At 31.1% G+C, this 20,915-nt stretch overlaps 1 protein-coding gene and 1 non-coding gene across 4 annotated transcripts in view; one reads left to right on the top strand and one right to left on the bottom strand.

The window, feature by feature from the left end:
• Nucleotides 1-20,915, top strand: part of tfc (Brevican core protein triforce) — a 317,295-nt gene that overhangs the window by 281,875 nt on the left and 14,505 nt on the right. The gene's annotated exons all lie outside the window — the stretch shown is intronic.
• TRNAE-CUC (transfer RNA glutamic acid (anticodon CUC)) lies at nt 13,062-13,133 on the bottom strand. Its single transcript has one exon. It is a non-coding gene; the product is annotated as a tRNA-Glu (tRNA).

Genomic DNA, 20,915 nt, shown 5'->3' with positions numbered 1-20,915 from the left:
ATAATATTTTTTTGGTCTAGTTAGTCCGATAATATCAGCCTTTAAATGCCTTTTAAAATGCTTCGAAGCATAGACACGTCTCCAAAAGTATTTACAACATCTGGTTGACAAAAAAACTGTCCAAAGTTTTACAAAATATATACAGAAAGTATAAGATCATATATTAATTTTCTTGGTTTCGACTGCGAGTTTCTGGACATTGTGTATATTATGCAGTTTTTACTTATACAGCTCTACATTTTTTTTTGCCATCGAGGTCGTCACTACCACAGATAAAAAATATTATTTACAAAATAAAGATGTGTATTGGTTGTCGTATGTTTTTGGTATGTCGAATGTATCTAAATAAAGTCGTAAATAAAAATCTGATTTTTCTGACTAATCGGTGTTGATTGGTGCCACTATTTTAGGTTTTCGCTAAATAACTCTTGAATGGTGTGTCCTACAATATTTTTTTTTGTAGGACACAAAAGTTGGTATAATTTACTTACTGAATTTATTTTCGTATTCCTAATAATTACTGAGATAAAACGCACTGAGTCACTTAAAAGGTACACGGCACAGGTTTTCTTAATAGGGTGACTATGTATAATTAATTGTAATCCACAATATCAGACAGGGGCAGGTAATTGAGTAACAGGTTGGGTGGGGGAATGCGGCAGCTTAGAATGTTTGAGGGAGAAGCATATAGTTGCGTCAACATTTACATTATTGCAATTTAGGGTAAACAAGAATTTCTTTATATCCTAATTAAATATGTTTAAGGCGAAGCTTAATGCCAAATCACTATTTTGATTAATCCTCATAACGGATTGGTGTACATTATGAATACCAAAAAATATGCTTTATATAAATTGAAGGTTTTCCTATCGGTTCGCTTGAGTAGAATATAAATAAAAATAATAAATTACTCAAAAAAATATAAATGTAAACAACTAAAAAAATATTTTTTCAACAGAACGCACAAACGCACAACTTTAAAAAAATACAGTATTATAGCTAAGATTATCTATGACAGTTCCACTTGATTAACTTTTTTGCTTTCTTATAAAATTATTTACAAAATAAAAACCAGTTTTTTGTTTGAAATCGAACGTTTCTAGACTCCATTTGTCAAGATATTTTAATACCTATTACCTACAATATAAGGTATACCAAGAATATACATATTTTTGGCTTGTAGCTTCCTCTTAAAAGTATGTAGATATGTATATTGAAATGGTACTATTATAATCCAAGCCTATTACTTCGTAACCCCTGCCATTAATCAAAAAATATTCTGTCAAATTGGGTCAGTGATCAGTTCAATACTTGTCGAATATAATGTAACCGACAATAATAATGAATCTAGCAGATATTCTGAGATAATGATTGGTTTAACAGACAACAAGCAGCGCCGTGTATCCAATGTAATGATTGAATGCGTCAGGTGCCAGACACTAACGATTCCGCATTGTTTAAATTTGTTTTTGCACAAAATGGATGCAAACCTGTCCTTCTAGTTTTAACGCCTTCATTTAACCGTGGTTTTTATGGGTGTTTTGTAGAATAGCAATATGTTCAATGTGACATTGTCTTTGTCTGTTTTTTTTCTTCTTATAAATTTAAATAAATTAATTAATTGGGTAATACGTAATTAATTGGGTATTTATTTGCCGTGATTAAAAAATTTCAGTTCCACAAGTTATTGGGCTTATTATTCGGATGTTTTTGTAAAATAATGATTTTTACATTTTAAATATTAAAATTGATTTCTACCACCGCCATCTTTTATTTACAAGTCATGCCGTATAAAATGACTGACAATTAAAAATACCTATTTTCGGATTTTACTTAATTTAAATGATTTATTTGGTTAGCATATTAAATTGAAATAAGTTTACGACTTTGACTATCATTTGTATATTTTATAAAATGAACAAAACGATATTGGTTATCTGATAGTATTAATACTCTTGCGTCTGGACGATGTAGGCCCTCTGATTGGTCAAATTTAAATTGTCTGTTTCGGTTAAATTCCGCTAACTTGAAAATTAAGACACGATTTCATACTAAAATAGGATCGCCTCATAATAATACGAGATTTCTTCAAAAACATCGTTTCTGCTCATATAATTTTTGGATAATATCGAAGAAAATATGTTTTAGAAAGTTCATAATCCATTGGATTAATTACATTACAATGAAAATTATCCACAGTTACGTGATTATGTTTGATGTTTATAAAAAAATCACCCGTTCCTTCAATGGCCGATACGCACGGCTATAGATGGCCGACGAGCACACCTCTGGCGGTTTAAAAACGAACCAAATGAATGGCGCGAATATTCAAATATACAGCTCACAATATTTGACTACTTACGATTAACAAGCGTTTACTAAGAAGATTTCTTCTGGAAGCTTATCACTTTGTAATGGCATTTTTCATTATTATTTATATTTTTTTGTTTATTAATTATAACTGATTTTATATTGACATGTTTTCTAATTTCTAAAATTTCAAAATTATTTATTTGCGGTGCTTTATATCCTGAGTGAAGTATTTTAAGACCTGAATTTTTATCGAAAGTGTGATCATTATTCAAAAGATGATTTGCAAACTCAGATTCACTATTTCCATTTAGAGCCCTGCGATATTCTTTAGTTCTCACTTCAAAGTTTCTATTGGTTCTACCTTTGTAAATGAAATTACAATCATCCCAATTGAGTTTTTAAACTCCTGATTTTTTGTTTGAATTTTGCTATCTTTATTATTAAGTTTTCGTTGTTATTAGTGTAAAACGCCAGTTGAATAGTACCAGGATTGTTTTTATATATAATTTTAGAAGTATCGTTATCCACAAACAGAATTCTACGCCATTTATGATTTAAGAATTTCACGGCCAAAAGTATTTTTGTTATTTGTTTTTGGGGTATTATGCCGTGTTGCGCTAACTCCTTCTTTAGCGAACTCCTTCTTACCGAAACGTTGGCTAAAGAAGGAGTTAGCGCAACACGGCATAGTACCCCAAAAACAAATAACAATTCTACGCCATTGTTTATTTCTATCTTTAGAAAGACCGTTTGAAGAGAATAAGTTTAATTTTTTTATTTAGTATTTCAACTATCAATTTATTAGAATAACCGTTATTAAATGCTATTTGTCTTATGAATATATTGTTTTATGTTTATATGCTATTTGTTTTTTTCAGGTCTTAAAATACTTCACTATAAATAATTTTGAAATCTTAGAAATGAGGAAACATGTTAATATAAAAACAGATATAATTAACAAGAATTTTTTTATAAACTCTCTTTTAAATATTTTCTCACTCAACTGGTCTTTCCCGTCTAACGATATTGTAATTCCTAATTATTATAAACCCAGCCTACTCTTACCCCTCCCCCCTCCTTCCACTTCTTCTTTCCCAATTGCAATCTATATTTAATTTTTGACTTCGGTGTATACACAATAAAATGTAAACATTATATTTATTCATTTATTGTACAATTTGCATAGCGCCGCTTTTGTGAGATATCACCTCAGGGGCGCTATATTGTAATAATCTACCTTTATATATAGATTTTTACTCTCCTGATGATGTTGTATATATAATCTAACTTTAAACTTTATTAGATACAGTAACAGTTGTAGGTAAAGAATTACCACCAGTTGGAGTAAAATTAACACCTTTCAATTAAACCGACTGCTAATCTCATCGCACAATTCCCCTCATTTTATTCATAAACACGGGTACAATTAATCAATATGTAATAATCTATTATTTAAGTCAACTTTGTTATAACTATCTTTAATTGTGACAAACTAAACGATATTGATTCAACTTATAGACATTGACGGTTGTAACACATATTTAAGCACTGCAAGTCTGCACTGAGCTAATTATATTAGGTACGATAACAGTTAATATCAGTTGTAGACATGTAGTCAATAATAGTGTTTAATTTGAAATAATCCATCACAAATACGTAAAATTTCATTTACTCAAACAACTGTCATTCTTATTATGCGTAAATTTAGCATGTTTTTTTATTTAATATTTGTATGTTTTTTACAATAAATATACAATCTATACATATTATACAGTGTTATAAAGGTAAATAATAATAGCTTTTCCTCACCATAAAGAGACGAGGCTCTTGTGTTTGGTGAGTGAATCCCAGCTCAATTATATGGAATCATGTAAGTAAGTAAATAATATATTTGCAAAACCAAAGGGATAAGTAAGAAATAGGCAAGATTTATCAATAATACAGTTTCATGATTTGAAGGAAATAATAATAAGAGTAAGATATGGACTTTTATAGTAGTTTTAGGTAATTTTTTAATTTTATTTTAAATTCCTGAATATCTTCAATATTTTTTAGATATAATGGAAGGATGTTAAAATATGTTATACCTAGATAGAGATAGGTATTTTGTGTGTGCTTAGTATTGAGTTTTGGGATTTTGATAGTTTTTTGATATCTTGCTGATGAATTGAATTGTAAGTTATTTAACTGTATTTCTTTATAAATTTGTAGAATTGAATATTTTTTATATATATTGTCTATTGTGGGTACATTGAATATTGAAAAGAGAATCTCGGTAGAAAATTTGGATGGTTTTTTCAATATTACTTTAATTATTAATCTTTGAGTGGATTTAATATATTGTTATAAGTTCCTCCCCAGCCAATAATACCATATTGTAATATAGATTGTACAATTGCATAGTACACTCTTTTTAGGTTTTCTAGTCTAAGAATATTTCTAAGTCTTATAAATATATAAATACATTACACACTATGTTATTATTAATTAACTCCTTCCTGTTCCGTGTTTTAACAATATTATTTTAACAATATTATTATATACTCACCCTCTTTCTGTGAATGTCCTAATATCTATCTATTAAATGTAACTGTTGTTAATATCACATAAAATGGGCGAAGCCCAACTAAGAGCCGTCCGCAGGGCCTAGCAGAAAAAAACCCGCGGAGCGGGTTTTTAACTGCTAGTTAAAATTAATACAGTTAAATATCTGTTTGCACGTATAAATACTGAAAAAGAATTAAATATTTTTAACTGGTATGTTGGAATCTGTTACTAATTTTCAATATTCAAGTCCCACCGAGAGATTCGCTGCGGTATAATCAGGAACTACAGACATCGGCGTACAATTTATTTCAATATTATTGTTTAGTACCAATATTCTTGGCTGCTGGATTATATCGCAAACGCCTTTGTTGCAAAAAGCTTCCTAATTTCCCAAAGGTTCGCGTCTTGGCTACAATGTAACATTATTCTAGCTTTGTTTCCATTCGTATGGAAATGTATTCAAAAGATATATCTAATGCTAGGGCAGACCCGTGAAATGTCTCGGGTTATTTTATAATAATTATACGTTTTGTGAAGCTGATAGTTTATGTAAAGGTAAACAGGGTGTCCGGGGGTAAAGTGCGCTAACTTCGGGAGGTGATTCTACATTTTTAGAACTAAAAAAGATTAATATTTTTTTTGAAATTCCTATGTTTTGAGGTAGTTTTTAGGTATAAAAAGGTTGAATTGTTTGCATTGGAAAATAAATATTCTTCTATAGAAAAATACAGTCTGAGAATATAAAAAATAAATTTTCGAAAAAATTTATTTATCCTATTTAGCGCACTTAACCCACGGACACTCTGTATAAAGAACACATCGACAACAAGGGAAATTTTGTAGAATCATCAATAAAAAAAGTCACGAAAATGAACTAATTTATGGGTAGGTACCTACTTTATCGCTTGTCTGAATTTTTGACACAATCAGTTCCAATTTTGAAAAGGATACTTAAATTCAAAACAAATCCGTTAGTTATCCGAGTTATTGAACCAAAGTTATAATCACAGACCAATAACCGAAATTATTATGTTTGATGATTCTATAATACCTGCTAATAGGCAATATAAAAACTTCTTGTTATCTTGCAAGCCGAAACACATTTTAAACTTTTTAAGCAGGGGTTCGTTTTTGAAATTATTACTAGTTGTATCAAGTGAAAAATCACGGAATGTAACTTAACTTGCCGAGATGAAAAATGAGAAATTTTGTTTCCAAAGAATAAAAATTTTTGTACACTATACTTGAAATTTTCAAATTTAGATCAAAAATACTCTTAACAGTAAAATATATTGAGGTATTTCTTAACACATTCATCAGTTCCATAGAAAATGCGTAAATAAATACTTGGAAAATTTGTTCTTTTATTATAATTAATAAGTGTCATTTTGGTAGGTAGATACTTAGTAATTTCCCATGACCAAACATTCGCGTGCGTCATGCAAAGACTCCATAGAGAATACCAATACCGCCAATATAATTTTCATAACATTTTTGTGATAAACCTATCCAATTTGGAGTCCCACATGGACATTATGAAACGGTGACGTCACGCTCACCGGGCCTCGTGAAAATACGACTTTGAACTACTTTTAACATTTCAAACATTTGGTTATGTAAACTAGAATTTTGGCTCGATTCATCAATATTTATAAGAAGCGGATTTGATTTACATCTCTTTGATTGAGTGACCTACTTTGATAACATACTCATAGATCTCAAAACGATTCATGTGTGTGAAATGAAACTTCGCTTGAATGAATGCAAATCAATGAAATGCACTTTTCGAGATCCGATCGAGCTGAGACTCGGCAGACATACTCGTTGTCGATTACAATGCATTCTGTCAACTTTTGGTGGCAATCACGTATACACACGCGAACATATATGCATTTCTATGAAATTTGATATGACATTACAGCAGTTACATACGAAACAAATGTCGGTCCTACCCGATCGGCATTTGGCGGTGTTGTTAGCGCGGTTGATTTCATTCCCTAGGAAAGATATAATCCTCAGTCAAACCAAATAAAATAGAAATTTTAGCTATAAAAGTCATTCCAAAAGTTCATAGCAATTTAAGAGCCAGTCCCTAGGGAGGAAGGCTCAATCCTCAGTCAAACAAATAAAAAATATTCCTTGAAATTTGCTACTAGCCGGCCCAATAGAAAGGTAGATAGCAACTAGGTCGAAAATTGAGAATGGGCACTATGGAAAAAAAAACTTATTTACTACGTTTTGATTTTTATTTTTAATATTTATACAATTATTTATAAACATGAACAGTTTTTTGTAAATATATCTAAATGACATACGTTGCATTTTGCGAGTACGGAATAGCTTTGGATATGAGCCAAATGGCGCCTAAAGCAGTTAGCATTCTGACGTGTTTTGAAATACAAATTATTTTTTTTTAAATAAAATTAAAAATGCCTCAGAGTCAAACATTGATATTAGCATCAACATAAAAAATAGATATACGAGTATTTTAAAACGCCAGATAATTATGTTTAAGTGTACCTACATTTAAACATAATTATTTATTTAAATATAAATTAATGTTTCTTTGCTTTTCCTTTACGCGTTCCTGTACCATTCGTCCGATTTAGATGAACATTTCAAATTTTGTTCTTATTAGTGCCAGGAGTATTTAGAGATTAGTTTGAATGGTAAAAAAAGTCGGAGACGCCCGAAGAAAACTTAATACTCATCATTATTTCTGCACTGGAATGAGATACGAAGTCAAATTAAGTTCGGTATAATGAAGTTAACAGTAACAATGTGGACTTCATGATACTACAAAAGATGAATAGTATAAAAAGGATGGCATTTTTTTTTTTGTAAATTGAGGCGCACGTTATAAATGAAGAAAGAGGTGTAAAGAGAATGTTTATTGTGGAAGTGAATGGAAGACGAAGTTGGGCACGCCCGAGGAAGACATGGCACGGCAAAGGGAATGAAATACTGATGTGTGATAAAATTAGGCGTATGTGATGAAAGAAGAAAGGGGTGTAAAGGGAATGTATGACATGGAAGTGAATTCTTTAAGAAGTTGTGGACGTCTGAGGAAGACATAGCACAATCACATTATGGCAATATCAAATATTTAAAAAAAAGTAAACTCCTTCAATTTATTTTCCGACTTTATGTTCGGGTTAAATCTTCCCCACATGAAAAACTAAACCCTTCCACACACTTTTCCACAAATGATCATCTAGTCAATCCACATTATGCAAGTGCATTATATAAGCAAAATAAATACAAAAAAATACAAGAATAGCACTTCAATAATAATAATATCATTTCCACCTTTATACTGCACCCAGTTTACACGTAGAATCCACAACCTCATAAGTTTACTCCAAACCATTCGTTCACCGAGTAACGCCGGGTATAAAATTATTAAACTAAAAGGTCGAAATACTGAAATTTTTTTGAAGTTGATAGTAGGTCCTAAAGTTGATAGTAACATCATTACAAAATTATTTGATAATCAAATAGTATCATCTAAAATAGTATGGTACTAATGGTACTATTTTATCATAAAATAGTATCATCTAATTGTACTGTTTTATCATAAAATAGTATCATCTAATTGTACTGTTTTATCATAAAATAGGATCATCTAATGGTGTGATGAAAACAGTATTTATTTATATGTTCGAGCAAGACGGGTTTTGGCGATAGCTCCTTGCTACGGGCATCTTCAGACCGGTACAATTAAACCTATGTGGGTCAGGGGTAAAAATCATTAAATCCAAGTCGTATAGTTTTATACTTTTATGAAGTTATAAATCAAAAAATCGCAAGTAATTTCAACTATTAAAAACGTACACGGAGATAATTTGCTTTTGCTAATTTATTTAGAATGAATTATCGCTACAGCGGAAAACGTGTTCATAAAAATCCTTACATTTTTGCATTTTGTCATCATATATTATCAGTACATGACCACGTGTTCTGATATATTCGGAATTAATAAGAATTTTATTAGAAACGGCCTGCAGTTCCGTTTTTATCCGGATTTTTTTTAAATCGCTCTACTCATTTTTCGGTGACCGGATAACTCCTCAAAATGACAATTCAACACACCTATTAAGAGTGTTATAAAGTTATGAAAAGTGATGAAAACACTAGCCTTTGTTTTATCACTTTTAATGACTTTATATCACCTTTTAAAGATGTGTTGAATTGTCATTTTGAGGAGTTATCATGGAACCCATTTTTCTTAGTGCAGTAGTATGGTTGATGGCACTTGTGCGCGCGGTTTTATATTGTTGTTTCTTGGCCCGTCCCTTGTTCTATTATCTATGCAATAAACAAATCTGCAGAAAACGTATTATTTTGTGTTGTAATAATCTCCAATTCTTTATTTTAACGACACATAAATTTAGCGAATTTATTTTATTTTCTAAAATGGCAATAATTTAATGAATAAATTTTAGTTGACAAATTTTATCTGTACGTTGAACAACATCAGATAACCCACACAAATGTGAACAAAAATTAATTTTGAAAATAACTAACATAACTTACAAGGAAACCCATAGGACTATATGCTGTGGGTGTGACTATGTATCCGAAATAAGGTCAAATTTATCTTACTTCGGCTGAGATCGGTCAAAGATTTTTTAAAACCGATAGTTTTTATCTAAAAAATAATCAATGTAATTCGAAAGGTCTTATGAAAATCATTTTTCTTTTTACATCGGTAAACATATTGCACCTTTACAATAATAGTGTCACCATACAAAATTTTACCATTTTTACCATACCATATTTCAATTTCAATACAAGATATGTCCACCCCACGTCGAATGTCAACACACCAGATTCTTAGTTCAAATATTAGACATCAAAAGTGTCACTATTCTCCCTTCGTAATTCGCAAGCTTCTTTAATAATACAGTTACATTTTTCTTTTAGTTATAGGAATACCTTCTCGTTTAGTGACATATACGTTAGTCATCTCGTTTAGTGACATATTTTTTTTGGAAGTAGTGTTTTTTTAACTTACTATTGATACGGTGTAATTTTTTTTCTTGTAACGCCTATATTTTTATTTAGTTATACATTAAATAACTTTGTCAAGTACACCTTCATTGTCATTTTTTATTTAGTATCGCCATATTAATAACAATCAATTGAAAATATCATTATTTATAAAATAGTGTCACTATGCTAAGTGCCTAAATTTATTTTAAATTAATATACATATATTTTTTGTAATAATTTTGCCTGAATAACTTAAAAACACAAAATTAAATAAATTTATGACCCACGTAACGCAAATGACGACCAAAAAACTTTGATTGCTTATTATGAAAAATCGTTTTTTTGTATAGTGACTTTATTATTATGAAGGTATATATTTTAACAAACTTTTTAATAATTTAACAAACAAAGTTCTTGTAACAAGACTACCTTAGAGCCTTTGAATGTTGCGCAAAAATTAATTTTAAAAATAATGTGTAAGAGAAATTTTATGTATCCATCAAAGTTATTATATAGTGAAAGCAAAATTATGACAATAAGGCAGTTGTACATAATACAGGCTCTCTGTAAATTTTTCAACAACACTATTACTGCTAAAAGATCTCAACAAGTGCGCAGCACTAGAATGGGTTCTTCTTTAATGTATCAGCCGGTGTATACCAGAACATCCTTCGGACAAAGGAGTTTTTCATATAAAGCTCCGTTGCTATATAATATGCTTGGAGAAAATATAAAAACTATAGGTACGTTAAATTCATTCAAGAAAATGGTCAAAATCTCCGTACTAGCTGAGAGTGATGATTTTGGATCACCCATGTTGTCGCTTATATCATAATTCCTTGTGGAAGCTCTGTTTCGATACAATCCTTATTTACTTACTGCGCATGTACTTATTTACTTCTAAAATAACTTTTGGTTATTTATTATTATGTTACTTATTATTATTATTATCTACTTAATTATCGTATTAATATTTACTTTAATTATTGTCTAGCTAAATTATTTACTAACTTACTTTTTATTTTAATATTATCTACTTACCTATCGGTTATTATTTACCTATTTTTATTTGGTTATTTTTTATTTTTTCTTATAATCTATTATTCATACTATCCATGTTGTAATTGTTAGTATGGTTACCCTATGCTTGTGTCTGATAAGCCAACACAGGTACCTTGTACTTTAGTTAACAGAAGAATATTATTGTTGCCAACTTACTTACTAATGCTTCTTTTGTTGACATTTTGTTTTTATTTTTTCATACATTTGTTACTAAAATGTTGTTTATTTTTGTCTACCGGTCTCGAAACGTCCGTGTCATAAACTTTTCTTTTTGGTTTAAATTTAATTTAATGTTGTTATTATTTTTAATTTATATATATGTATTTTTTTAAATGATATTATTGTAAAGCTGCACATCTTGACACAAGAATGCCCTAGTGAGATGTGCAGAGTATGCTTTTTATGTAAAAACTGTTTTTTGAATGAAATAAATAAATAAAATAAATATTATAGATCACACTTCTGGAAATTTTCTGTTCGGTGCGTACAACGAAATGAACATGAAGGATAATTTTAGATTTGCTTTTTAAATGTCACAGAATAATAATAAGGTGATTCACAAACTGAGAAAGAATGGGATTATTTGTTGCTAAGCCATTCTTATTCAAACACGGATTAATAAAAACGAATAAGTAGGAAATGAGACGCATTACACGCCATGAATAATATATTATTATTATTATTAGAACAATGACAATCAGTAGGATGTTTTGAGTGGGATGCTGTCATGTTCGTCACCTTTTTTGCAAGAAATAATTTAAATTAGAACTATGTAACTTGTAGTTTGATCCCACACACGTAAGTACTATTGCATTGTTATCTATAATTAGGTACCTACCTCATGATAAAAGAGTGCAAGGCTGACGTAAGCGTAATGAGTAAGATTAAGAAAGGGACGCTTAGATGAATTTCTTCCAACCAATCTAGATACAAGTTGAAGAGAAGGTACCTGCATAAATCCAAGCCTAAGAAGCTAATATTATTATTCATTATTTTTGCATGTCGGCCTTTTATAAGATTTTCAGTCTATTTCAGTTATAACGTAACAAAGGGATGACAGATGTCGCACCTTCATCTTTTTACGGTAAAACGTGCACCTGAAATTCAACTAGGTAAGCGAAGGGTCGAATGATTGATTACGAAAATTAATTTCAGCTTTCACCTCCATTTTTCAAACCCCTATTCGGTAGGTAGCCTACGGAAAAAAATCTAGAAAATTTTGGTAAGGTATGAATGTATTGATGAAATACTCACCTTTAAACTCCTATTTTGTCTCAAGGGAAGTTATATAAAATTATTTTAAAGTTAATGCGTAAGGTTTTCTTTTTAATCAAGACAAACATTCCCAGATTACGAATATTCTATCAATATTTTAATCCTCCTAGTTCGAACTAACTACTACTGTAGATACAACTATACGCATCTCCCTTTAACGTATGTTCCTGCATTCCTCCACTAAACCTGTTACCCAATGCCTGTCCCTGTCTGACAGTGTGAATTACCTACGTGACAATTGCTACAATATATTTATACACGACCAGTCTGTTAAGAAAACCAGTGCAGTTTACAAGCTGCAAGTTTTTCCTCTATTAGGAACAGTATTACGGAAGCTTGTGCAATGATGATCACACAGTGTCCCTTAAATCCATAATATCGATCGAAAAGACCAATGGTAAGTCAGAATCCTTTCCAATTGTAACTGTTAACCACAACTACCACAATAGTTGTGTCAAACATTGATTACAGTCCACAGTAAAACCAAAAACTGATTCCCATATAATAATTACAACTACTAATCTTACACGACGCTTTAGACAGCTCGGCCACTAACCGATCAATTTTGATTAAAACGTCACGTAAAAACCAGTGTTGGAGCAATTTTAAGTTAGAAGAACACCATGATAATCTTAGTAAATGTGTGATATATGTGGGTTGGTTTTAGATAAAGCATGCACTGGTAAAATATCACTAACACACACTGCATAACTCAATTATTTAATATCTTAATAGCAATATTAATAATAATAAAGTAATCAATCTTGAATCAGATAAATAAATATCGCATTTTAAAGATTATTTTGCATAAAATCGTAAACTTATTTACATAATTAAAAATAAAAATGAAATAAAAAACCAAAATATATTTCCGGTACCGGGAATCGAACCCGAGCCTCCTGGGTGAGAGCCAGGTATCCTAGCCACTAGACCATACCGGATATATCTTGGTGCGTCCAAAATTACTTTCAATTTCTAAAGTTGGTATGAGTGTACATATAAAAATAAATTTAAAATAGGTAGGTACATTAGGAAAATTCTGAGAAAGATCATTTTCAAAGACTTTTATTTACTACAAGGTCATCTCTTATTTACGTTTTCATTTTTTCCTTCGAGAAAAGAATGTTAATTAGATTTTAAAGTTTATTAATAGAAGTACCTACCCAAGATCACTGCATATTTCGTCACGGGTAAGTGGTAAGCAGATAGATTTGTCAGACCTTGTGTTCTTACTTATAAATCTTAATTTTGAGTTCGTGTAGAATTAAATATGTTTTGTGGTGGTGAATACGACCTACTTTTGAATATCGCTACCACTCAAAAATTACGACTCTTTTATATTCGTGATATCTTTTTGGGCAACATGGGGGTACATTGGCGCTTCGAAAATAAGTATCAAATTAGTTGGTTTATATTCATATTCAAACATAATGGGAACAGTAAAGTTATTTTTTAGATATTTTCAGAAAAAAATGTAGATGTTAATAAAAATAAAAAATGTTGGGAGCTCTTGGGTTTCACATAAAAAAATAAATTAAAATGTGTATTTTTTTTACCCCCAAACACATAATATACATTTTATTTACATATAGTTAATCTCTTTGCGAAAACTGTTTCGAAACCTCATTCTTAAAGTGTTTCGATTACGCCCATCTAACCGGGATACAATCAGAATTCAGAAAATCGTGCAATTGCACGGATTAATTATTACAAGGTGTTACATAATTATAACATTTCTATTATTCACAAGGTCATTACAGAACGACACAATTTATTATGGCAACAAGTCACTTCACTCTTATACCATCGAGCCGAGTAAAAGTGACATTATACACGCGCGTGCGAAGTTTTTTTCGATTATTTATTCCACTGGCCCCATTTGAAAACCTTCTTACTTCATTGCATACATTTCGTAAGGGCAGTTTAACCTTTTATAAGAATTACCAAATAATACATAGTATTGCATGTTTATTGATCGTAACGCCGGATTTACGTTCAACGAAAACACTACAAGAAAAGATATTAAAGATGGTTTATTGCAGATCTCAGATATACTGCAGACAATTTTTTAAGTGGAATGTTGTAGTATAAATAGTTTTTTTTTCTTGCGTAGCCAAAGGTCAATCAGGTTAGTTGTCAAGTTAACCATTAGGATGAGTTACGATCAGTCCAAAATTATTAATTCTTGCATAGGTTTGATGTGGTGTTAATTCATTTTCAATATTGATGACACAGAATTTTTTTCTCTTCATCAGTAAGGAATAATTTTTGGTCGGATTGTTCCGCAGAATTTGAACAAATCATCAAATTTCTAAGTTAAAATTAAAGTTAAAATTAAAGTTTAATTAAAGATCTGTTATTATTTCATCACAGGCCGGTTGTTTCATAGTACTTGGATAGCAACTGAATTTGAATAGGACTTGAATATTATCTTTGAAATTGAATGAAAGTTATTTTTCAAGTTCTGTAAAAGTTCTATTCTGTTATTATTTAAGTTCTGTGAAGCAACTGGCCCATGATGACGTAATAACAGAACTTGAATAGGACTTTCACGGAACTTTGAAATTTGACATTAAATTTATCAATCGTGAACGCAAACAGTATTTTTATTAAATCACAATTGGGTATTTTCACCCTTTTTTACTGTAGAAAAAATTAAGATATTGAAAGTATTTTAATTTTATTTTTATGGTGATAAATAAATTTTCTATAACAATGTAAAATGTGTCATTTTCGATTTGTCGTCTAAACGTCACGATCGTTTTTATTCGTGAATTCGGCGGCATTGACGTCACGCCTGGGGACGTTGGTAACTGTCCTCTTACCAGACAGTGGCGGTTTCTATGTCATAATGAGGTTATAAATTTTTGTACGATAATCGTAATCAGAAAAATAAACTTCAAATCTTCCACACCTTTTTAATGGTATTCGTAGTTTGTTAAAATACCTCATTATTCTTGAAAAGGGTATTTTTTTTATGCGAGAAGCGCAAAAGAGAGCAACTCTTCGGAGCCTGTGGGTCTATGGCACCCCCAAACGGGGTAGGTATGTTCTGAGGCTGGAAGGAGGGAGAGGAAGAAAATAAGGGAGTGGAGAAAGACGAAGTTTAGGAAGTACCTAGCTATTCAGATCTGGTGACAAAACACGTTTGGGTAAAGTCATTTAAAGTCACCTGAACGATACTTAGAATAAATATATATATATATATATATAATTTCACAATACTTATTAGTTTTAAATAATTCGTTCGTACCTATATGGTATATTTGCGGCAAGTTCAAGAATGGTAGATAGGTATATATATATATATGTGGGAAGCATAGAATGAGGACAGTTTTTATATATATATATGTGGGAAGCATAGAATGAGGACAGTTTTTCGAGCGCGCCCATACTTCGGGGACATTTGTATAGTTTGGGGACAGGCCCAAAGTATCTGTCCCCAAACTAACACTTTGCATTATATACGCAACGCATAGATTGAAGCCAATTTTAAAATTATGCAGAAGGCATGCTTTGAGCCATACATTACTAAAATATCCATAGATGCCACTATCGTATCGTTCTCAGATTTTTGAAATTTTCTATTGTGAATTTTCGAATTAGCAAAGGCTCGGTACCTATTTACCTAATTTATGTTTGTATTCTTTTTCGCTTGCTTTTGTCGGAGAATGTCGCATTTTTAAACCCGGTGTCCGCATTGTTGGTATTATTTTTTCTCATTAGATAATAATAAAATTAATATGCTCGTACATAATTTGATGGTGTATTAAAAACTGATTTTAAAATAATCTAATAAAAATAATTACACATATTACGTTTGTGCAAACATTAAAAAAAAAAGTTTTTTTTTTGGTTTTAGGCATTCCACCCTGAAAAGAGTGCTTTGTGAAAAAAAAAATACTTCCATAATTTTTAATCATATTACAGATACCTGTATTTTCAAAATAAATTTATTTTCATACTTTGACAATGTGGGCTTCACTACCCGTACTGAGTTTTATACTTTTTATTTTTATAGTTTTTTTTCTTCTAGGTACCTATTCAAAAGTATAAATGTATGAAAAATAATAATGAGAGGTACATACTTCCTACTCTCATGTTACGTGAATAATGCAATAATAATATAACTATAAAAAAAGAATTCAGAAATCGCGGGTTCAAATTACGGCGTGCAATTTGCATAATTTCACAATATTTATTTGTTGAAATAATACGTTAGTACCTACCTATATGGTATAGGTATTTGCGGCAAATTCAAGAATGGTAGATAGGTACTTTCAGTATCGCCATGTTACTTGAATAATGCAATATTTTAAATAACTACAAAATAGTTGTTCATTGTTTCGCCGTTGAGATTGAGATTACGATCCTTGGCTACGAATTCGGAGGTCGCGGGTTCAAATTACGTCGTGCGCAAGTAAATTTTATTTGATAAATTTCTATAATTTCACAATACTTATTAGTTTTAAATAATTCGTTCGTACCTATATGGTATATTTGCGGCAAGTTCAAGAATGGTAGATAGGTACTTTCAGTATCGCCATGTTACGTGAATAATGCAATATTTTAAATAACTACAAAATAGTTGTTAAATTTTTCGCCGTGGAGATTGAGATTACGATCCTTGGCTACGAATTCGCAGGTCGCGGGTACAAATTACGTTGTGCGCAAGTAAATTTTATCTGATAAATTTGTATAATTTCACAATATTTATTTGTTTAAATAATCCGTTAGTACCTACCTACATGGTATATTTGCGGCAATTTCAAGAATGGTGGATAGGTACTTTCAGTATCGCCCTGTTACTTGAATAATGCAATATTTTTAATAACTAGAAAATAGTTAATAACTACAAATAACTACAAAATAGTTGTTCATTGTTTCGCCGTTGAGATTGAGATTACGATCCTTGGCTACGAATTCGGAGGTCGCGGGTTCAAATTACGTTGTGCGCAAGTAAATTTTATTTGATGAATTTGTATAATTTCACAATACTTATTAGTTTTAAATAATTCGTTCGTACCTATATGGTATATTTGCGGCAAGTTTAAGAATGGTGGATAGGTACTTTCAGTATCGCTATGTTACGTGAATAATGCAATATTTTAAATAACTACAAAATAGTTGTTCATTGTTTCGCCGTTGAGATTGAGATTACGATCCTTGGCTATGAATTCGGAGGTCGCGGGTTCATATTACGTCGTGCGCAAGTAAATTTTATTTGATAAATTTCTATAATTTCACAATACTTATTAGTTTTAAATAATTCGTTCGTACCTATATGGTATATTTGCGGCAAGTTCAAGAATGGTAGATAGGTACTTTCAGTATCGCCATGTTACGTGAATAATGCAATATTTTAAATAACTACAAAATAGTTGTTAAATTTTTCGCCGTTGAGATTGAGATTACGATCCTTGGCTACGAATTCGCAGGTCGCGGGTTCAAATTACGTTGTGCGCAAGTAAATTTTATCTGATAAATTTGTATAATTTCACAACATTCATTTGTTTAAATAATACGTTAGTACCTACATGGTATATTTGCGGCAATTTCAAGAATGGTGGATGGGTACTTTCAGTATCGCCCTGTTACTTGAATAATGCAATATTTTTAATAACTAGAAAATAGTTAATAACTACAAATAACTACAAAATAGTTGTTCATTGTTTCGCCGTTGAGATTGAGATTACGATCCTTGGCTATGAATTCGGAGGTCGCGGGTTCAAATTACGTCGTGCGCAAGTAAATTTTATTTGATAAATTTGTATAATTTCACAATATTTATTTGTTTAAATAATACGTTACTACCTATATGGTATATTTGCGGCAATTTCAAGAATGGTAGATAGGTACTTTCAGTATCGCCATGTTACGTAAAAAATGCAATATTTTAAATAACTACAAAATAGTTGTTAAATTTTTCGCCGTTGAGATTGAGATGACGATCCTTGACTACGAATTAGGAGGTCGCAGGTTCAAATTAGGGCGTGCGCAAGTAAATTTTATTTGATAAATTATACCAAATAATTCGTTCGTACCTATATGGTATATTTGCGGCAAGTTCAAGAATGGTAGATAGGTACTTTCAGTATCGCCATGTTACGTGAATAATGCAATATTTTAAATAACTAGAAAATAGTTGTTCATTGTTTCGCCGTTGAGATTGAGATTACGATTCTTGGCTATGAATTCGGAGGTCGCGGGTTCAAATTACGGCGTGCGCAAGAAAAAAATATTTATTATTTTTTTGGTAAACTATCTTGTATATCTTATATCTTGCGTCATGTATCTTTTATCAGGAGATTTTTCAATGTGGATGAGTGTTTCAGGCGAATAATTATTGCTTGTAAAATAAAAAAAATATTTGATAAATAGGTGTAATTAACAGTTTATTAAGTTTACTTAATACGTTGGTACCTATACTATAGTATATTTTCGGCACTTTCACTTTGCATTGGCACTTTCGGAACATTTGTAAATGTGTACTTTCACTGTCGCCAGACGGTTAGGAGCAGACTCTTGAGTGATGGTAGTGGTGTTGATGTAATGGTAGATACTGCTACCCGGCTCAGAACATTAAAATCCTAGACCTCTTTAAAATCGAAAAACTTTTAATTTCATTAATTTTGTCTAAATAAATTGATTACATTTTTCAGAAAACTTATTGTTCATAGATATGTACCTAGGTACCTAGGTAACTGGGCTAAATATTGGTCGGTTACAAGATTAATTTTAATTTAATTGAAAAACATAATAGGTAGGTGGTTAATAAGTTCAAAACTTAATTCATAACAAAGTTCTCAAACGATTAGCTACGAATTCACTCCGCGATCACGTGAACATTTTAACACGTGTTACTGACGTGCTCCTGCCACCGCGCAGAAAAGAGACAGCTACCCAACAGTTTGTTCCGTAATTTGATTGAACCCTTTCCACATATTCTCGACCGGATATATCCCAGACAGCTATCGGATTACATTGAACAAATATATTTCTTTTAGGAAAGGGTTGTCACAACCAATGATAATTAAAATACATTTTTAATATTATTTTCAGTTAGTGGCCATATAAGATTATCGGTATTATCATTCTGTGAACCATCATTTCTATTTGTTGTATTTTACGGAAATCAACAGGCATAAACCAGTTTTAAAATGAAAATGTTATCCTTATCAAAACCGTAATAATTACTAGTGTTTAATTTTTTATCAAATCCTGTATTATAAAATTCTAAATAATGGCCGAGACTCGCCAGAGCTTACCAATTTAATAAAAATTCCAATTCCATCAAGATCAACCCGCCAATCCAATTTATTCCATTTGCCCACATGTAGAACAAACATTAGAAAAAAAAATCCCAATTCCTGGAATATGTACGCAATATAACAAAAAAATTCACAGCATAGACATTTTTAAAAAAATCTTCAGAAATATCGAATAGAAGAAACGCGTACGATAAATTAATACGAAAGTATGAAATGTATCGGGAGCATCTTATATCCTTATCCTATATTCCTCTCCTTTTTCTCTAACCAAACATTAATTTTAAGATATAATAAAACTCCATCTCCAAACCAATATTAGCATAAGAAACTTTTTTGGCTTGACTGCAATTCACTTGTGTGAATGGATTGCAGTCGTATTGTAGGTATTTATCTCTGTATTATATATTATGTATCGAATAAAATAGTTAATATTTATTCAGTTGTTAGATTTGAAGAGGTTTTAATTAGGACGTTTACACAGTAATTAACTAGGTTTGAACAGCTAGGATTCGATTGTATTCTCTTTACACTCTTTTCTCCATTAATCCGTGCAATATGCCTAATCCATATAAAGCGTCCACTTCTTTATCGTGTTCATTATAATAACTTTAGTCTTGCTTGGTGACCAGATATAAATACCTAGTCAGGAACCTTTACCGCTCCATTTCCTTCTCTTCGTACCTACAGTACCTAGTACGAGTAATCGTTCGTTTCGGGACACCGACTGGATTCTGATTTGGTAGGTACCTAGATAAACAAAATACACCAGAGATTTTTCCGAAAGGCGAAATAGCGAACCTAATTGTATTGTAAGAACTGTGGTAGGTATGCGGTCTATCTTCTTTGATCTTACGAATTCGAATCAATTTACAGAATGCAACATAATTATATTCCTACCTACTTTGTACATATCTTTTCATAAATTATCGTAAAGTCCAAGTAAGTAGTAACCTAGGTAGGTACCTGCCTACCGAAGTCTAAAACATCAAGATTTGATTTAACTATCGATATCAAGCATGAAACTAAATTGTTTGTTTTGTGTAGCCCTTGCCGCTGTATCTTTCTTGTGGCGTGATACATTTTAGCTATCATTGGTTAGTGGTGTTATGTGTTATGTCACACTATCGCGTAGGGATATATAATAGTGCTATTCCATGTGAGTTCGATTTATATGCAACACTTCAAAATTTTCAACACTCCTGATGGAGAAAATTAATAATGTTTGTGGTAAGGTTTGGTCGAGGGGTAAGGCTCTCAACTAGCAATCCGGAGTTGCGAGTAAATTTTATTCAATTAATTTGTCTTATTTCACAATCAATTCATTTAAATAATCTGTTGTGCACTTGCGGCGCATCGCATAGTGAAAGGCGCTCTGAGTAAAACCACCGCTCAAAATTGAAACGTTGCTTTAAATAGTTTTAGCTATATTTAGTAACAAGATCTGAATAGCCA

Source organism: Hesperophylax consimilis, chromosome 7 (genome assembly GCF_061612785.1).
Source record: "Hesperophylax consimilis isolate HC1 chromosome 7, BYU_Hcon_1.0, whole genome shotgun sequence".
NCBI lineage: Eukaryota > Metazoa > Arthropoda > Insecta > Trichoptera > Limnephilidae > Hesperophylax > Hesperophylax consimilis.
This window is presented reverse-complemented; position numbering and strand designations above follow the sequence as displayed.